At 40.4% G+C, this 18,043-nt stretch overlaps 1 long non-coding RNA gene and 1 pseudogene across 1 annotated transcript; one reads left to right on the forward strand and one right to left on the reverse strand.

Annotated features, from left to right (window-relative positions):
* The window catches only part of LOC115146745 (BRISC and BRCA1-A complex member 2-like), a 114,250-nt pseudogene that overhangs the window by 47,868 nt on the left and 48,339 nt on the right, over positions 1-18,043 (reverse strand).
* LOC135561557 (uncharacterized) lies at positions 8,290-9,901 on the forward strand. The gene is made up of 2 exons (XR_010459557.1): positions 8,290-8,534; positions 9,099-9,901. It is a non-coding gene; the product is annotated as an uncharacterized LOC135561557 (long non-coding RNA).

The raw sequence follows: 18,043 nt of genomic DNA on the forward strand, positions 1-18,043 counted from the left end.
CACTCTGGGAGCCATCAGGTGACCAGTTGCGCAATGTAGCCGCTTATGGGTATTCTTCAACATAAATGCGTAAAACTACGTCACAATGCTGTAGACACCTTGGGGAATACGGAGAAAGAGTAATCTGGTTGATAGCCCATTCACTGCTCAATAGGGACGCATTGGAACGCAGCGCTTTCAAAACATGAGGCACTTCCGGATTGGATTTTTATCAGTTTTGTTATACTCGCAGGGTAGCCTAGTGGTTAGAACGTTGGACTAGTAACTGGAAGGTTGTGAGTTCAAACCCCTGTGCTGACAAGGTACAAATCTCTCGTTCTGCCCCTGAACAGGCAGTTAACCCACTGTTCCTAGGCCGTCATTGAAAATAAGAATTTGTTCTTACTTTTTCTAACATTCTGTTAAAAATCGCGCAACATTTCAGCGTCCTGCTACTCATGCCAGGAATATAGTACATGCATATGATTAGTATGTGTGGATAGAAAACACTCTGACGTTTCTAAAACTGGTTAAATCACGGCTGTGACTATAACAGAACGTGTGTTTCATCAAAAAGCGCAAGGAAAACTGATCACCGAAAACTGGAAAAAATATCAATGCGTCACTTGCATGTATTGTCTATGGGACAGCAAATTAGATGGGTCTGAGATTGCAAGTCCTACAGCTTCCACACGATGTCCCAGTCTTGTCAATTGCCTGGGTGTTGTTTCTTGGTCAAACGAGTAAGAGAGACCCCATTCCTTCCGGTCTCCGACAGGATGTTTTGGAAGAGAGATTTCCGATCATGATTTGAAGACCTGGAGCTATTGAATACACATCGCCCCGTGATCAATTTGATAGATTATTAACGTTTACTAATACCTAAAGTTAGATTACAAAAGTATTTCGAAGTGTTTTGTGAAAGTTTATCGTCGACTTTTTTAACTTCAAAAAATGACGTTGCGTTTTAAAACACAGTTTTTTTCTGGATCACACACTTTTCATAGATCGATATTTGGGGTATATATGGACAGATTTAATCGAAACAAATACCCAATAGTGATGTTTATGGGACATATAGCAGTGCCAACAAAGAAGCTCGTCAAAGGTAATGAATGTTTTATATTTTATTTCTGCGTTTTGTGTAGCGCCGGCTATGCTAATTATTTTGTTTACGTCCCCATCAGGTATTTCGGGGTGTTGCATGCTATCAGATAATAGCTTCTCATGCTTTCACCGAAAAGCATTTTAAAAATCTGACTTGTTGGCTAGATTCACAACGAGTGTAGCTTTAATTCAGTACCCTGCATGTGTGTTTTAATGAACGTTTGAGTTTTAACGAGTGCTATTAGCATTTAGCGTAGCGCATTTGCATTTCCAGATGGCTAGATGGGACGCCTGCGTGTCGGGTGGGCTTAACTGGTTTTAACTGACTTGCCTGGTTAAATAAAGGTTAAAAAAAATATTTAAAAAAATACAATAGTTTTACAGTTTTGGAAACTTCAGAGTGTTTTCTATCCTAAGCTGTCAATTATATGCATATTCTAGCATCTTGTCCTGACAAAATGTCCCGTTTACTACGGGAACGTTATTTTTCCAAAAATTAAAATACTGCCCCCTAGTCACAAAAGGTTAAATTGAAGATATGGCAAATAGGAGTGGCAATATCATCCGCTACTTACTATCCTCAGTAATTTTCCATCCAAGTTGTCAGACCCCAAGTTGTCATTGATAGACAACAATATTTTTTTCACCTCTTCCACACTCACTTTATGGAATTCAAAATGACAATTTTTGTCTTTCATAATTTTATCATTGTTTGTTGCTGGAATGTCATGCCTAAATTGGTTAATCTTACCAAATTTTTTTTTTAAAGTAGTTGGCAATAGCAGGCAATATCAATATTGTGACAAATGAGCCATCTGATTCAATGAATGATGGAGCTAAGTTTGCCTTTTTTCTCAAAACTATAGAAGATGCTTGAAAGCTTTTTACTATCATTCTGTATGGCGTTTTTCTTCGTTTCATAGTGTGGTTTCTTCTTCTTTTTATTCAGTTTAGTCACATGATTTTTCAATTTGCAGTATGTTTGCCAATCGTTTGTACAGCCAGACTTATTTGCCATTCCCTTTGTCTTATCCCTGTCAACCATAACATTTTTAAATTCCTCATCAATCCATGAGAATTTAACAATTTTTTGTCATTTCTTTAATGGGGGCATGCTTATTGGTACTTGGGATAAGTAATTTAAAAAATGAATCAACTGCAACATCTGTTTGCTCCTCAATACACACCACGGACCAACAAATATTCTTTACATCAACAACATAGGAATCATTACAGGGAATCATATAAAGTGCCTTCAGAAAGTATCCTTTGACTTGTTCCACATTTTGTTGTGTTACAGCCTGATATTTTCTCACCAATCTACACACAATACCCTATTATGACAAATTGAAAACAGGTTTTTGGAAATTTCTGCAAATGTATTGTAAATGAAACACAGTATGTCATTTACATATTCACACCCCTGAGTCATTACATGTTAAAATCACCTAAGGCAGCGATTACAGATGCGTCTTTCTGGGTAAGTCTTTAAGAGCTTTGCACAGCTGGATTGTACAATATTTGCCCATTATTCCCTTCAAAATTCTTTAAGCCCTTTTAAATTGGTTGTTGATCATTGCTAGACAACATTTTTTTAAAGTCTTTCCATAGATTTTCAAGCAGATTTAAGTCAAAACTGTAACTCGGCCACTCAGGAACATTCACGATCTCCTTGGTACGCAACTCCAGTGTAGGTTTGCCTTTGTGCTTTAGGTTATTGTCCTGCTGAAAGGTGAATTCATCTCTCAGTGTCTGGTGAAAAGCAGACTGAACAGGGTTTTCCTCTAGGACTTTGCCTGTGCATAGCTCCATTACGTGTATTTTGTTTATACAACATTTTCAGACAAGATAGAACTGCCAAAGGGGGTGGTGTTGCAATCTACTGCAAAGATAGCCTGCAGAGTTCTGTCCTACTATCCAGGTCTGTACCCAAACAATTTGAACTACTACTTTTAAAAATCCAACTCTCTAAAAACAAGTCTCTCACCGTTGCCGCCTGCTATAGACCACCCTCTGCCCCCAGCTGTGCTCTGGACACCATATGTGAACTGATTGCCCCCCATCTATCTTCAGAGCTCGTGCTGCTAGGCGACCTAAACTGGAACATGCTTAACACCCCAGCCATCCTACAATCTAAGCTTGATGCCCTCAATCTCACACAAATTATCAATGAACCTACCAGGTACCTCCCCAAAGCCTTAAACACAGGCACCCTCATAGATATCATCCGAACCAACTTGCCCTCTAAATACACCTCTGCTGTCTTCAACCAAGATCTCAGAGATCACTGCCTCATTGCCTGCATCCATAATGGGTCAGCGGTCAAACAACCTCCACTCATCACTGTCAAACGCTTCCTGAAACACTTCAGCGAGCAGGCCTTTCTAATCGACCTGGCCGGGGTATCCTGGAAGGATATAGATCTCATCCCGTCAGTCGAGGATGCCTGGGTATTTTTTTTCATGCCCCAATTCAAGAAATTTAGAACCAGGAACAGATATAGCCCTTGGTTCTCCCCAGACCTGACTGCCCTTAACCAACACAAAAACATCCTATAGCGTTTTGCATTAGCATCGAACAGCCCCCGTCATATGCAGCTGTTCAGGGAAGCTAGAAACCATTATACACAGGCAGTTAGAAAAGCCAAGGCTAGCTTTTTCAAGCAGAAATGTGCATCCTGCAACAATAACTCAAAAAAGTTCTGGGACAGTGTAAAGTCCATGGAGAATAAGAATACCTCCTTCCAGCTGCCCACTGCACTGAAGATAGGAAACACTGTCACCACTGATAAATCCACCATAATTGAGAATTTCAATAAGCATTTTTCTACGGCTGGCCATGCTTTCCACCTGGCTACTCCTACCCCGGTCAACAGCACTGCACCCCCCATAGCAATTCGTCCAAGCCTTCCCCATTTCTCCCTCTCCCAAATCCAGTCAGCTGATGTTCTGAAAGAGCTGCAAAATCTGGACCCCTACAAATCAGCCGGGCTAGACAATCTGGAGCCTTTCTTTCTAAAATTATCTGCCAAAATTGTTGCCACCCCTATTACTAGCCTCTCTTTCGTGTCGTCTGAGATTCCCAAAGATTGCAAAGCAGCTGCGGTCATCCCCCTCTTCAAAGGGGGGGACACTCTTGACCCAAACTGCTACAGACCTATATCTATCCTACCTTGCCTTTCTAAGGTCTTTGAAAGCCAAGTCAACAAACAGATTACCGACCATTTCGAATCTCACCATACCTTCTCTACTATGCAATCTGTTTCAGGGCTGGTCATGGGTGCACCTCAGCCACGCTCAAGGTCCTAAACGATATCTTAACCGCCATCGATAAGAAACCTTATTTTGCAGCCGTATTCATTGATCTGGTTGTGAGTCTCTCATCCACCTCTACGCAGACGACGCCATTCTGTATACTTCTGGCCCTTCTTTGGACACTGTGTTAAAACCTCTTAGAGCTCCCCCTCTATACTGCCCCTGTTGGAGAAAGTGCGTGCCCATAGTAAACTGAAAATATTTTTCCCCAAAATTGCTAATATATGCATATAAAAAATATTATCGAACAGAAAACACTCTAAAGCTTCTAAAACCGTTTAAATTTTGTCTCTATGTAAAGCAGAACTCTCAGGGCATGCATTCTCCCAAATGCTATCTTGTCATGGAAAAAGTTGGCCCAACTTTGACGTCATCTCACACGCACTTCCCAAACAGCTACCGCTCTGGGAACAGTCTGTATATCAGAATCGCACGCTCACGGGAGTTTGAGCGAGCTGAAACCTCTCGGCTGGCCGGGTGATGTCTTTCATTCAGGATCGATTAAACGACGTGTGTGTTTCTGTTCGTCCCCACGATTTCTGTGCACCTTTATAACATGTTAAAGCTTAATTATGAACATAGTTTGACAAGTTTACTCGACATATAATATATAATTTCGACGTTTTGGTGCGCATCCACTTGAATTTTGCCTACATTTCGACCGAAATGTGGCTATTCTGAGAACCGAAAGACACAGACTTGAAAACTAAACGCTGGTTTGGTAAGTATAATCCCTTCCAGGTCTTCTGATGGAAGAACAGCAAAGGTAAGGGAATATTTATGTGGTAATTTTGGGTTTCTGTCGACTCCAAGATAGAGTAGCCATAATGATACCTTTGGAGCGCCGACTCCTAGTATAGCCTAGTGAACGCAACCTGTAACGTTAAAAATAAATGTAACACAGCGATTGCATTTAGAAGAAGTGTATCTTCCTATACATATGTAAAACATGCATATTTAGTCAAAGTTTATGATGTGTATTCCTTGTTAGCTGACGTTATCTGCCGGAGCTATCGGCATTTCTCCTGACATTTTAGTAGCATTTTTTGAACGATGCATCATTGTAAACAGAGATTTATGGATATATATTGCAGATTATTGAAAAAAAAATGAATGTACTGTGTAACATGTTATATTACTGTCATCTGATGAAGATTTCAAAAGGTTAGTGAAATGATTTTTCTTTTAATCCTGCGTTTGTTGATTGCATATTTTTTCTACTTGGCTATGCAAATGAGCTATGTCTGTGGTGGTGGTTTGACATAAATATGTGCTATGTTTTCGCCGTAAAACATTTTAGAAATCTGACTTGATGGGTAGAAAAACAACTTGTTTATCTTTCATTTGAGCTATTTTACTTGTTAATGTGTGGAGGTTAAATATTTTTAGTAATATTTTTTCGCATTGTGCGTTATGCTAATGAGCTTGAGCCCTAGTCACGAACCCGGATCCGGTATTGGTGGACTATGAGGTTAACAACCCTCCAGGCAAGCTTCAATGCCATACAACTCTCCTTCTGTGGCCTCCAATTGCTCTTAAATACAAGTAAAACTAAATGCATGCTCTTCAACCGATCACTGCCTGCACCTGCCCGCCTGTCCAACATCACTACTCTGGACGGCTCTGACTTAGAATACGTGGACAACTACAAATACCTAGGTGTCTGGTTAGACTGTAAACTCTCCTTCCAGACCCACATCAAACATCTCCAATCCAAAGTTAAATCTTGAATTGGCTTCCTATTTCGCAACAATGCATCCTTCACTCATGCTGCCAAACATACCCTTGTAAAACTGACCATCCTACCAATCCTCGACTTCGGCGATGTCATTTACAAAATAGTCTCCAATACCCTACTCAACAAATTGGATGCAGTCTATCACAGTGCAATCCGTTTTGTCACCAAAGCCCCATATACTACCCACCATTGCGACCTGTACGCTCTTGTTGGCTGGTCCTCGCTTCATACTCGTCGCCAAACCCACTGGCTCCATGTCATCTACAAGACCGTGCTAGGTAATGTCCCCCCTTATCTCAGCTCGCTGGTCACCATAGCATCACCCCCCTGTAGCAGGCGCTTCAGCAGGTATATCTCTCTAGTCACCCCCAATACCAATTCTTTCTTTGGCCGCCTCTCCTTCCAGTTCTCTGCTGCCAATGACTGGAACAAACTACAAAAATCTCTGAAACTGGAAACACTTATCTCCCTCACTAGCTTTAAGCAACAAATGTCAGAACAGCTCACAGATTACTGCACCTATAATTTAGCCCAAACAACTACCTCTTTCCCTAGTGTATTTAATTAATTAATTTATTTATTTTGCTCCTTTGCACCCCATTATTTTTATTTCTACTTTGCACATTCTTCCACTGCAAATCTACCATTCCAGTGTTTTACTTGCTATATTGTATTTACTTTGCCACCATGGCCTTTTTTGCCTTTACCTCCCTTATCTCACCTCATTTGCTCACATCGTATATAAACTTGTTTATACTGTATTATTGACTGTATGTTTGTTTGTGTAACTCTGTGTCGTTGTATGTGTCGAACTGCTTTTCTTCATCTTGGCCAGGTCGCAATTGTAAATGAGAACTTGTTCTCAACTTGCCTACCTGGTTAAATAAAGGTGAAATAAATAAATAAAAAAAAAAATGTATCCTGAAAAACTCCCCAGGCCTTAACAATTACAAGTATACCCATAACATGATGCAGCCACCACTATGTTTGAAAATATGGATAGTGGTACTCAGTAATGTGTTGTATTGGATTTGCCCCAAACATAACACTTTGTATTCAGGACAAAAAGGTAATTGTTTTGCCACATTCATTTAGTACTATATGTGCCCTTCTTTGCGAGGCATTGGAAAACCTCCTTGGTCTTTTTGGTTGAATCTGCGATTGAAATTCACTTCTCGACAGAGGGACCTTATAGATAATTGTATGTGTGGGGTACAACAATCATGTGAGTCCATGCAACTTAATATGTAACTTGTTAAACGAGACGATAGGAACACTGTGGACAATTTTCAGCAAGATGCAAAATTGAAATACAGAAATAAACACAAGGTCTAAATCATGTTTGATGCACTCTGTAAGTACATTACATCTGTAAGTAACTGTTTAACCTCTGTGCACGGAGCCCGCTAGCGGGCTGAAATTCCACAACATACGGTGATCGCTACATATAGTCATATTAAACATTCATGAAAATACAAGTGTCTCACATGTATCGAAAGCCTAGAATCTTGCTAATCCAACTGCATTGTCAGATTTTAGATAGGATTTACTGTGAAAGAATACAATGTGATTGTCTGAGCATAGAACCCCATCATTTTTTTTAAAACCAGCACAGGCGTAACATAATCACAAACTGCATTAAAATAAATTGTTTACCTTTGACGATCTTCGCCTGTTTGCAATTCCAATGCTCATTGTTACACAATGAATTATCTTTTGTTTGATAAAATCCGTTTTTATGGCCTAACAGGAAACATTTTGTGAACCGCTTGTGTCGTGAATTCCGTCTCATTCCATTTTCGATGACACATTCCAGGTAAATAACGCACACTAAACGTGACTTTTCCAGTCATGTTTGGTTTCACTGCAATCAACTGGTTTGTTTGTAACACAATCAAACATGATGGGCCATTTCGCGGGACATATTGACTGAAAGAAACCGATTTGAAGACAAGTCATGACATCATTGTGCACCAATGATTTGCCCGCTGTTTTGTTGATTGACTGTCTTTCAACCCAATGACCACTGATCTAGCTGGGTAGATAGCCAATGAGCTGAGCTAAATGGCAATACGCCATGTTTATGTGTTGCAAGACCAACCCATGTAGTAAGCTTCAGCGTAAAGTGAGTCATTCGCTATTGACGTTTCATACCGGAAGAAGCTACGCATATTACGCACTGCAGTGTTTGGTGTACGAGCAGATTCAGCTGTTTATATATCAATCATTATGACGACTAAGTCAGTGAAAGCTAAATCTAAGTCTAGATATACAGGTGTACACACAATTTTAGAATAAATTGATTGGGAAGGTGAGACAGAGATTGTTGTAGGACGCTTCATTTAGCGATTGTGGAGGAATATTTTTTGAACGGGAGAGGACATCGTTTTGGACTGGTAAGTTCTTATCATGCTAATGCCCTTGTTTGAAATGAATAATATAAAATATTATTTGTGATTTTTTTTATTTATTTAGAAGCAATATATAAACATGTAATGTCATGAAATGTGAGATGCGTGTGTTTGCCGCCCCACCCCAACCCACATGAAATAGCCTATTTGAGGCTGTTGAAGGGAGGGCAGGACCACATCAATGGCCAAAGTGAAATGGAGACAGTAGATACAGCTGGTCTTTTGTATTATAATAAAGACAGTAGATCTAGCTGGTCTGTCATAATATAATAGAGACAGTAGATCTAGCTGAAATGTCATAATATAAAAGAGACAGTAGGTCTAGCAGGTAATAATAATATAATAATATATTCAACCTAATATATTCAACCTTCAACTCTCTATATATATCTGTTTATTATACCTGTTGATATAGGGCTCATATGTGAAACTATTCTAACTGAACATTTTCTTTCACAGTGACACTGACTCCAAATGGGAGTCTTATCCGGTGTCCTGTGTGAATTTAAGTATGCTCTCTCTAATTCTCTCTTTCTCTCTCTCTCGGAGGACCTGAGCCCTAGGACCATGCGTCAGGACTACCTGGCATAATGACTCCTTGCTGTCCCCAGTCCACCTGGCCTTGCCGCTGTTCCAGTTTCAACTGTTTTGCCTTCGGCTATTGAACCCTAAACTGTTCATTTTTACTCTTGAGGTGCTGTCCTGTTGCACCCTCTACAACCACTGTGATCTCCACCCGGCACAACCAGAAGAGGACTGGCCACCCCACATAGCCTGGTTCCTCTCTAGGTTTCTTCCTAGGTTTTTGCCTTTCTAGGGAGTTTTTCCTAGCCACAGTGCTTCTACACCTGCATTGCTGGCTGTTTGGAGTTTTAGGCTGGGGCTATATAAATTGATTTGATTTGATAGAGGACTGAGGGTCTTCCAAATATTGAAAGTGTGTAAATAGTTACCCATGTTATTTTGTAAATATATATTTTTTCATATATTATTTAATCAATTATTATTTTTTTTTTCCCATTTTTTCCCTCATTTTTTTTCTATTTTTTGGGGGGAGAGTGTTTTAGAATACAATTTTGGTATTTTGAATATAGTTATTTGTTTCAAAATGTATACCTTTCCCAATTTGGCCACTTGGGTACATTTGGGCTACTTGTGTGGGACACCTGAGTGACTTCATGATACATGTCATGTAGCGCACTCATTTTGGAAGTTATCATTCTGAAACTTTGCACAAGTACTGTTGCCCTCTTATATTCTTCACTGAAATTGTCCCCATCATCCTATCTGAATGTTTGTTTTATCTTGTTCATTTTAAATATGATGATACAACAATAAAAATAAAAAACGTATGTTTTCTTCCATTGTTTTATCTAAACCAGATCTATTGTGTGTAATTCTCCTACATTCAATTCACATTTACGCAAACGTCAGAGTGTTTTCTTTCAAATGGTACCAAGAATATGCATATCCTTGGTTCTGTGCCTAAGCTACAGGCTGTTAGATTTGGGTATGTCTTCAGGCGGAAATTGCACAAAGTAGGGGGGGAGCTGCAAATTTGTACTCCTGAACTTATTTAGGCTTGTATGAATACTTTTTGACTAAAGACAGTTAGTTTTTTTAATTTTTTACTAATTTGTAAAACAGAATTCCATTTTGACATCATGGGGTATTGTGTGTAGGCCAGTTAAAAAAATCTACATTTAATCCATTGAAATTCAGTTTGCAACACAACAAAATGTGAAAAAAAGTAAAGGGGTGTGAATACTTTCTGGAGGCGCAGTAGATGGTAAACAGTAGGGGGCCTAATTGACCCTTGTGGGACCCCAATGTTATAGTAGAGAGAGTCTGACTGAGTGTCCCCCAGACAAACCCGTTGGCTTCTATTTTTCAAATAGAAATACATCCAACTAATGGCTTCAGGAGAAACATTAAAGGAGGATAGTTTGGATAGGAGGACCTCATGAGTATCAAAGGCCTTTAAGATCCAGAAAGAATCTGCCAATATATCACTCATTATTACTTAAAGTACTACATAAATCAATACGGGTTTACTACACGTGTCAATAGCAATCAAGTAGTAAAACCAGTCAGTTTTATGTAGATCTTGTGTAGTATTAATGAGTAATAATTCAGTAGTACTTTTTCATGAGGGTGAACTAAACGTGCCTACTCATTTTAAGCTGTATTATTATCCACTCCACTGCTAGCCTTGCTCGCTCCTCTCATCCGCCTTTCTCGCTCTCCCTCTCTTTCCTTCTTCTCGCTCCTTTCCTCCGTCCGTTGATGCTCAGCCTGTGGCATCTCTTCTCTGTGACATGTGACAGGTTGGAGATGTGACAGCTGTCCTTATGCCAGACCATGTCCGGTCAAAGTCACAACACAAACACACACACACACTAAACAGACAAGGCTCTCGAAAGGGGCAGTATGGAGGTAAGGGCTCTTGTTCGTCTTTCTTGCCCATCTTGAAATGTCACGGGCAACTTGATGGGGCAGCTTGAGTGACAAAGGGGTTATTGCGTAAGGACGAAGGCAGCTCTCGGGCTTGCTTTGAGATTCTCTGTCCGTCTGTCTGTATGTTGGACCCCACTACGCAACCTGCCAGTCAACATTCTAGGAGGAAAGTACAAATCTTGAGGTCTACAATGAGATGGTAATGAGCTGATCTTTTTTCTCAAAATATGTAGGTGGGAGTCTGGGAGATTTTAAGGAGCTCTGACATTTCAGTTGGTGCTTGGAGCTAAATGGATCCTTTGCACGAGGGACACTAAACCAAGCAAACATTTCTGAATTTGTCAACTGGATTTTGGATTTATTAAGTGGGGAATCAAAATTGTCTTACATTTTCCTCCATTGAAACTACAAAAAATTTGATAACAAATTATTCAAAATTATGCTGTTGCACCCTTATTACAGTTCTGCGTCTACTTCATAAATTACTCTAACACGAACACAACCACTAACGACATAAACAATCACGGACAGAACAGAAATGTATGTCAGATGGTTAAATAGGGAATGTAATGAGGGAATGTTAAACAGGTGTGTATGTAATCAGACAAAACAAAACGAAACAGAAAAATGGATTGGTAGTGACTAGAAAGCCGGTGACGTCGACCACTCACTTTTTTAATTTTTATTTATTTAACCCAGGCATAAGAATGTCACGACTTCCGCCGAAGTCGGCCCTTCTCCTTGTTCGGGTGGTGTTCGGAGGAAGTCGTAACATTCTTATGCCTAGGTAAAAAAATAAAAAATAAAGTGAGTTATTAGCCCAGTTATAGATTATTTCTAGTCAGCAATAGTGGGGTGATTGCTTCCTACAATAGCACAAAACGTGAACATTTCTAGACATCTCTGAAAAGCCAGTCAGGTAAAGATCTTTTTTTTTTGTCTTAAAGAGGCAGTTTGGATTTTGAGATGGGCTTGAATAAGCTAAGTAGCCAATAGGCAGAGGGTATAATTTGTCTGATTCTTTGTAATAATTGTATGGGAATAATAATGCATTTTATTTTGTAAAGTGATTTCTTGCATCAAACAACATTTTCAGTCACCTTGTCTTGAAGGACAAGTGGATAAGCAGGTTGTCAAGCCCTGGATGTTTTTTTTTTCAAAAGTCTCATGGAATGTAGGCCTACATTGAACACCACACATTGGCTGCTACTGTAAGCTGAATGATACAACAGCTATTTCCATGTTAAAATGTTATGGGATGTATTTTCTCCATTGTTTTTGATGTTAGGCAACTCTGATAGGCCTACATTATGATCAAATAACCATAGTAGCCTACTTGGTCACTGTTAAAAAGCGGGTACAGCAGTAAACGCACACTGGAAGTTGCAAATACATTTCACAACTTTCAAGTTTGCACTCAGCAGACCTGAAATGAGCTCAGTTCTGTAAAAAAAATAGAGGGAACATTGCTCATAACTGTAGTGTGCTATTAGAAAGCAATGTCTCGTAGAGCAATTTTCATTCCACTGTCTTCCATAGCTTTGATGTGGAAATGACATTTTCTCATTAAGAGGAAGCACACGGGAGGGGATATTGGAAGATCATTGCCATAACAAGATAGTTCACTTTTAATTTCTGCCTGCATTTCAATGAGTTTTTCCAAGATGAGTGAATAAGATGGAAGATACAAGGTTATCACTATAGTTTCACCGTGTATATTATAGCACAAAACCGCTCAATCAACATAAGTCTTTAAATAGTCTTCTTTACCATTTTATTCATAGGAAAGGTAAGGCTATAATGCCATGCATATTCAAGAGACCCAGCTTTCAACTGATTGAAAAGATACGCAGATCGGAGATACAGAGCGACATGTTTTGTGTCAGAGGTTCATAGGCTTGAAGGAAGCTTTGTGCCACAACGCCCTGAGGCAGAAAAGCGTATATTATAGGGTCAAGGTGGGTGTTACCAACGCATGTCTCATCGCATGAAATGTTCTGTTCTCACAGAGTTAGGAGGGGAGTTGAGGACGTGACATTGTTCCTAATTAAGTCCTACTGTGTGGAGGGGGGGACTTGTGAGGACAATGCAGTATGCACTGTGGTAAGATGTGCCCTGACGCAGTCCCCAAGCCTTCACAAACCTGCATACATATACACAAATCGGGCAGAGGACACTAGAGGCACAAATCGCATGTGAACACACACACAATTCCTCTGTCCCAGGCAGTGGACCATGCTAAAATGCATAAAAACGGGATCAGTCAATCATTAACTAACCGGCTCTATGCCGTCACATTGCGTGCTGTGTGTATGGGCTTCATGTAGACAATAGGGGGCTGATTACAGAGCATACACACACATGGTCTGGCTGGATCCACCCCTGTGTCAAGAGTATGCCAGGGACACCACAAACCAAAGATACCTAAAGCCCGTTGCCATGGACACGTGTGTGTGTTGTGAGAGTGTGTGTGTGTGTGTGTAAGAGAGAGTGAGAAAGTGAGCCCGAGAGAGAGAGAGAGAAAGAGAGATCCTAAATGTGTCAAAAGGAATAGCTGGGAGTGGCAGCAAAAGGGAACACATGCTGTGTTAGTTACATGCCAGGCAGTTCCGAAGTTCATGACGAACATAAAGTCATGGTTACATCATCTACAATGACAAAATCAGAAGCATACCATCCTGCATCCGACCGCTGGCTTGCCTCTGAAGCTAGGCAGGGTTGGTCCTGGTTGGTTCCTGGATCGGAGACCAGATGCTGCTGGAAGTGGTGTTGGAGGACCAGTAAGGCACTCTTTCTTCCGGTCTAAAAAATAATATCCCAATGCCCCAGAGCATAATGCCTCAGAGCTCCTTATGATTGGGGACATTGCGCTGTGTAGGGTGTTGTCTTTCGGATGGGATGTGGAATGGAAGTCCTGAATCTCTGTGGTCTAAAGATCCCATGGCACTTATCGTAAGAGTATCAAATCAAATCAAAATCAAATCAAATGTATTTATATAGCCCTTTGTACATCAGCTGAGCAATGCAGGTGTAGAAGCACGGTGGCTAGGAAAAACTCCCTAGAAAGGCCAAAACCTAGGAAGAAACCTAGAGAGGAACCAGGCTATGTGGGGTGGCCAGTCCTCTTCTGGTTGTGCCGGGTGGAGATTATAACAGAACATGGCCAAGATGTTCAAATGTTCATAAATGACCAGCATGGTCCAATAATAATAAGGCAGAACAGTTTAAACTGGAGCAGCAGCACGGCCAGGTGGACTGGGGACAGCAAGGAGTCATCATGTCAAGTAGTCCTGAGGCATGGTCCTAGGGCTCAGGTCCTCCAAGAGAGAAAGAAAAAGAGAAAGAGAGAATTAGAGAGAGCACACTTAAATTCACACAGGACACCGAATAGGACAGGAAAAGTACTCCAGATATAACAAACTGACCCTAGCCCCCCGACACATAAACTACTGCAGCATAAATACTGGAGGCTGAGACAGGAGGGGTCAGGAGTGTTAACCCTGTTGTCCTGTCTAAATTCCTAATCTAGCCCTCATACCATCATGGCCACCTAATCATCCCCAACTTCCAATTAGCTCATTCCTCCTTTCCCCAGGTCGTTGCTGTAAATGAGAATCTGTTCTCAGTCAACTTCCCCGGTAAAAAATAGTAAAAAAATAATCATAATAATAAAACTTTTTTTTACATTTTGTTGTTACAGTCTTATTCTAAAATGTATTAAAAAAAGATACATTTATGTATATATTTATCAATCTAAACACAATACCCCATAATGACAAAGCAAAAACAGGTTTTTATACATTTTTGCAAATGTATTAAAAATAAAAACATAAGTATTCAAAACCTTTGCTATGAGACTCGAAATTGAGCTCAGGTGCATCCTGATTCCATTTATCATCTTTGAGATGTTTCTACAACTTGACTGGAGTCCACCTGTGGTGAATTCAATTGATTGGGCATGATTTGGAAAGGCACACACCTGTCTATATAAGGTTGACAATGTATGTCAGCCAAAAACCAAGCCAGGAATTAGAGCTCCGATAGAGCTCCGGGACAGGATTGTGAAGAATGGGAGAAGCTGCCCAAATACAGGTGTGCCAAGCTTGTAGCGTCATATCCAAGAAGACTCAAGGCTGTAATTGCTGCCAAAGGTGCTTCAACAAAGTACTGAGTAAAGGGTCTGAATTCTTATGTAAATGTGATATCAGTTTTTTAAATATTTTATAAATTAGCAAAAATGTCAAATAAATAATTGTTTTGCTTTGTCATTATGGGTATTGTGTGTAGATTGATGAGGGAAACAACTAACCAATTAATGTTAGAATAAGGCTGTAACCTACCAAAATGTAGAAAAAGTCAAGGGGTCTGAATACTTTCCGAAGGCACCGTAAATAGTGAAAATCAACACAAAAGCAATAATGGCATGTGTCGATGGCAAGTGACGATACTCAATTATTGTCAGCTCGTGCTAACATGGTGTCTTCACACAATGGCATCAGTTGGAGCCTGTCCATGTCACATAAACAATGAAATCTGGTGAATGCATTGTTGATGTTGTTTTTTGCTTGAGATGGGCCTGCTCTCTCAGTGATGACATTTTGTACTGATAATCGATCCGTAGCACTGTCACCGGCTTGTTCTATTGAAACGGAGCCGTCCCTTACTCTCTGCTGTTTCACTGTTTCATTTGGTGGTGGCGCAGGCAACTGCTCAGTGAGCACCGTTATGGCTTTTCTGCGGAGGCTCAGAATCAGATGTCATGATTCATTTCATCCCCACGATCAGACGTTTTCATCCTGATTTTATAGCAATGCTAACGCAGCATGTGCATCGATTCGTCTTGGTCTTCTTGCCATTGTAAATTACTCATGCTCTCACTGTGCACTCCATGTATGCCAGAGTAGACAGATAAATCTGATTGGACTGATATAGGGTACATACCATTTTCAGATTATAGTTAGAATAAATCAATATAATAGAATGGCCCACCCTGTTCTTTACTCATAATTGGCAATTACATAATTATGCATCGTTCGCTACCCCTCGCTCATCAACTCACCCCTTCTTCCCTTTCCCCCATCAAAAGATGACATGCCCTCCTAAAACTGGTTATAACCCCAGTTCTGTTTGCGATATTAAGATTCTAACAATGACAGTGTGTTATATAGACTTAGGAAAAATCACAAATGGAGGGGGGGCATGACTATAAAAATGGCAGAGTAATATTTTTATTTATTATTCATGAGCAGTCCAAATGACTTTTTCATGCAGCTGGCACACGCAAATGAGCCTAATTGTAGGTTAAGACTTGTCTACCAGTACATATGGTAGCTACTTGATACTGTTATTAGGCCTATTTAATACAAAATGCAGCATTTCATTGTACACTGAACAAAAATATAAACTCAAGATGCAACGATTTTAAAGAACTTATTGAGTTACAGTTCAATATAAGGAGATCAGTCTATTTAAATAAATGCATTAAGCCCTAATCTATGGATTTCACATGACTGAGAATATGGATATGCATCTGTTGGTCACAGATACCTTAAAAAAAAGTAGGGGTGTGGATTAAAAAAAGTCTGTATCTTGTGTGACCACCATTTGCCTCATGCAGCACAACACATCTCCTTCACATAGAGTTGATCAGGGTGTTGATTGTGGCCTGTGGAATGTTGTCCCACTCGTCCTCAATGGCTGTGCAAAGTTGGTGGATATTGGCGGGAACTGGAACACGCTGTCGTACACGTCGATCCAGAGCATTCCAAACATGCTCAATGGGTGACGTCTGGTGGGTATGCAGGCCTTGAAATAACCTGGACAATTTCAGCTTCCAGGACTTGTGTACAGATCCTTGTGACATTGGGCCATGCATTATCATGCTGAAACAAGAGGTGATGGCGGCGGATTAACAGCACGACAATTGGCCTCAGGATCTTGTCACAGTGTCTCTGTGCATTCAAATTGCCATGGGTCCCTCTGTTTACAACGTTAACATCAAAACACCTTTCGCCCACAATACGTCATACCATCCGTCTGCCATCCGCTCGGTACAGTTGAAACAGGGATTCATCCGTAAAGAGCACACTTCTCCAGCGTGCCAGTGGCCAGCGTAGGTGAATTTTTGCCCACTGAAGTTGGTTTTAAGATGCCGAACTGCAGTCAGGTCAAGACCCTGGTGGGGACGACGAGCAGGCAGATGAGCTTCCCTGAGACGGTTTCTGACAGTGTGTTCAGAAATTCTTTGGTTGTGTAAACCTACAGTTTAATCAGCTGTCCGGGTGGCTGGTCTCAAACGATCCCGCAGGTGAAGAAGCCGGATGTGGAGGTCCTGGGCTGGCGTGGTTACATGTGGTCTGTGGTTGTGAGGCCAGTTTGTGGTTGTGAGGCCAGGACGTACTGCCAAATTCTCTAAAATGACGTTGGAGGTGGTTTATGGTGGAGAAATTAACATTAAATTATCTGGCAACAGCTCTGGTGAACATTCCTCCAGTCAGCATGCCAATTGTATGCTCCATTACACCTTGAGACATCTGTAGCATTGTGTTGTGTGCAAAAACTGCACATTTTAGAGTGGCCTTTTATTGTCCCCAGTACAAGGTGCACCTGTGTAATGATCATGCTTTTTAATCAGCTTCTTGATATGCCATACCTGTCAGGTGGATGGTTTATCTTGGCAAAAGATAAATGCTCATGAACAGGGAAGTAAACAAATGTGTTGCCCATGACACATGGTAACAACAATTTACATGTTGCGTTTAGATTTTTGTTCTGTGTAGTAAAGGATGATGCCAAAAAAATTGAATAGAAACTCTGCAAACAGTGGTTTGCTTACCATAGTTTGAAAATGAATATGACATACCACTTGAAAACAGTAATTTAGCCTACTTTGTTTTTCTAGTTGCATGCTAAAACATTGATAGGTTTTATATGCTTGTGGTGCTCACCAAGGTGAAACATAATCTTCAGTGTGCCGCTGAATTGGCGCAATGCTGGTTTGCAAGTTAATTAAACAACATAATTCTTTATACCTGTCC

Source organism: Oncorhynchus nerka, linkage group LG18, assembly GCF_034236695.1.
Source record: "Oncorhynchus nerka isolate Pitt River linkage group LG18, Oner_Uvic_2.0, whole genome shotgun sequence".
Classification (NCBI taxonomy): domain Eukaryota; kingdom Metazoa; phylum Chordata; class Actinopteri; order Salmoniformes; family Salmonidae; genus Oncorhynchus; species Oncorhynchus nerka.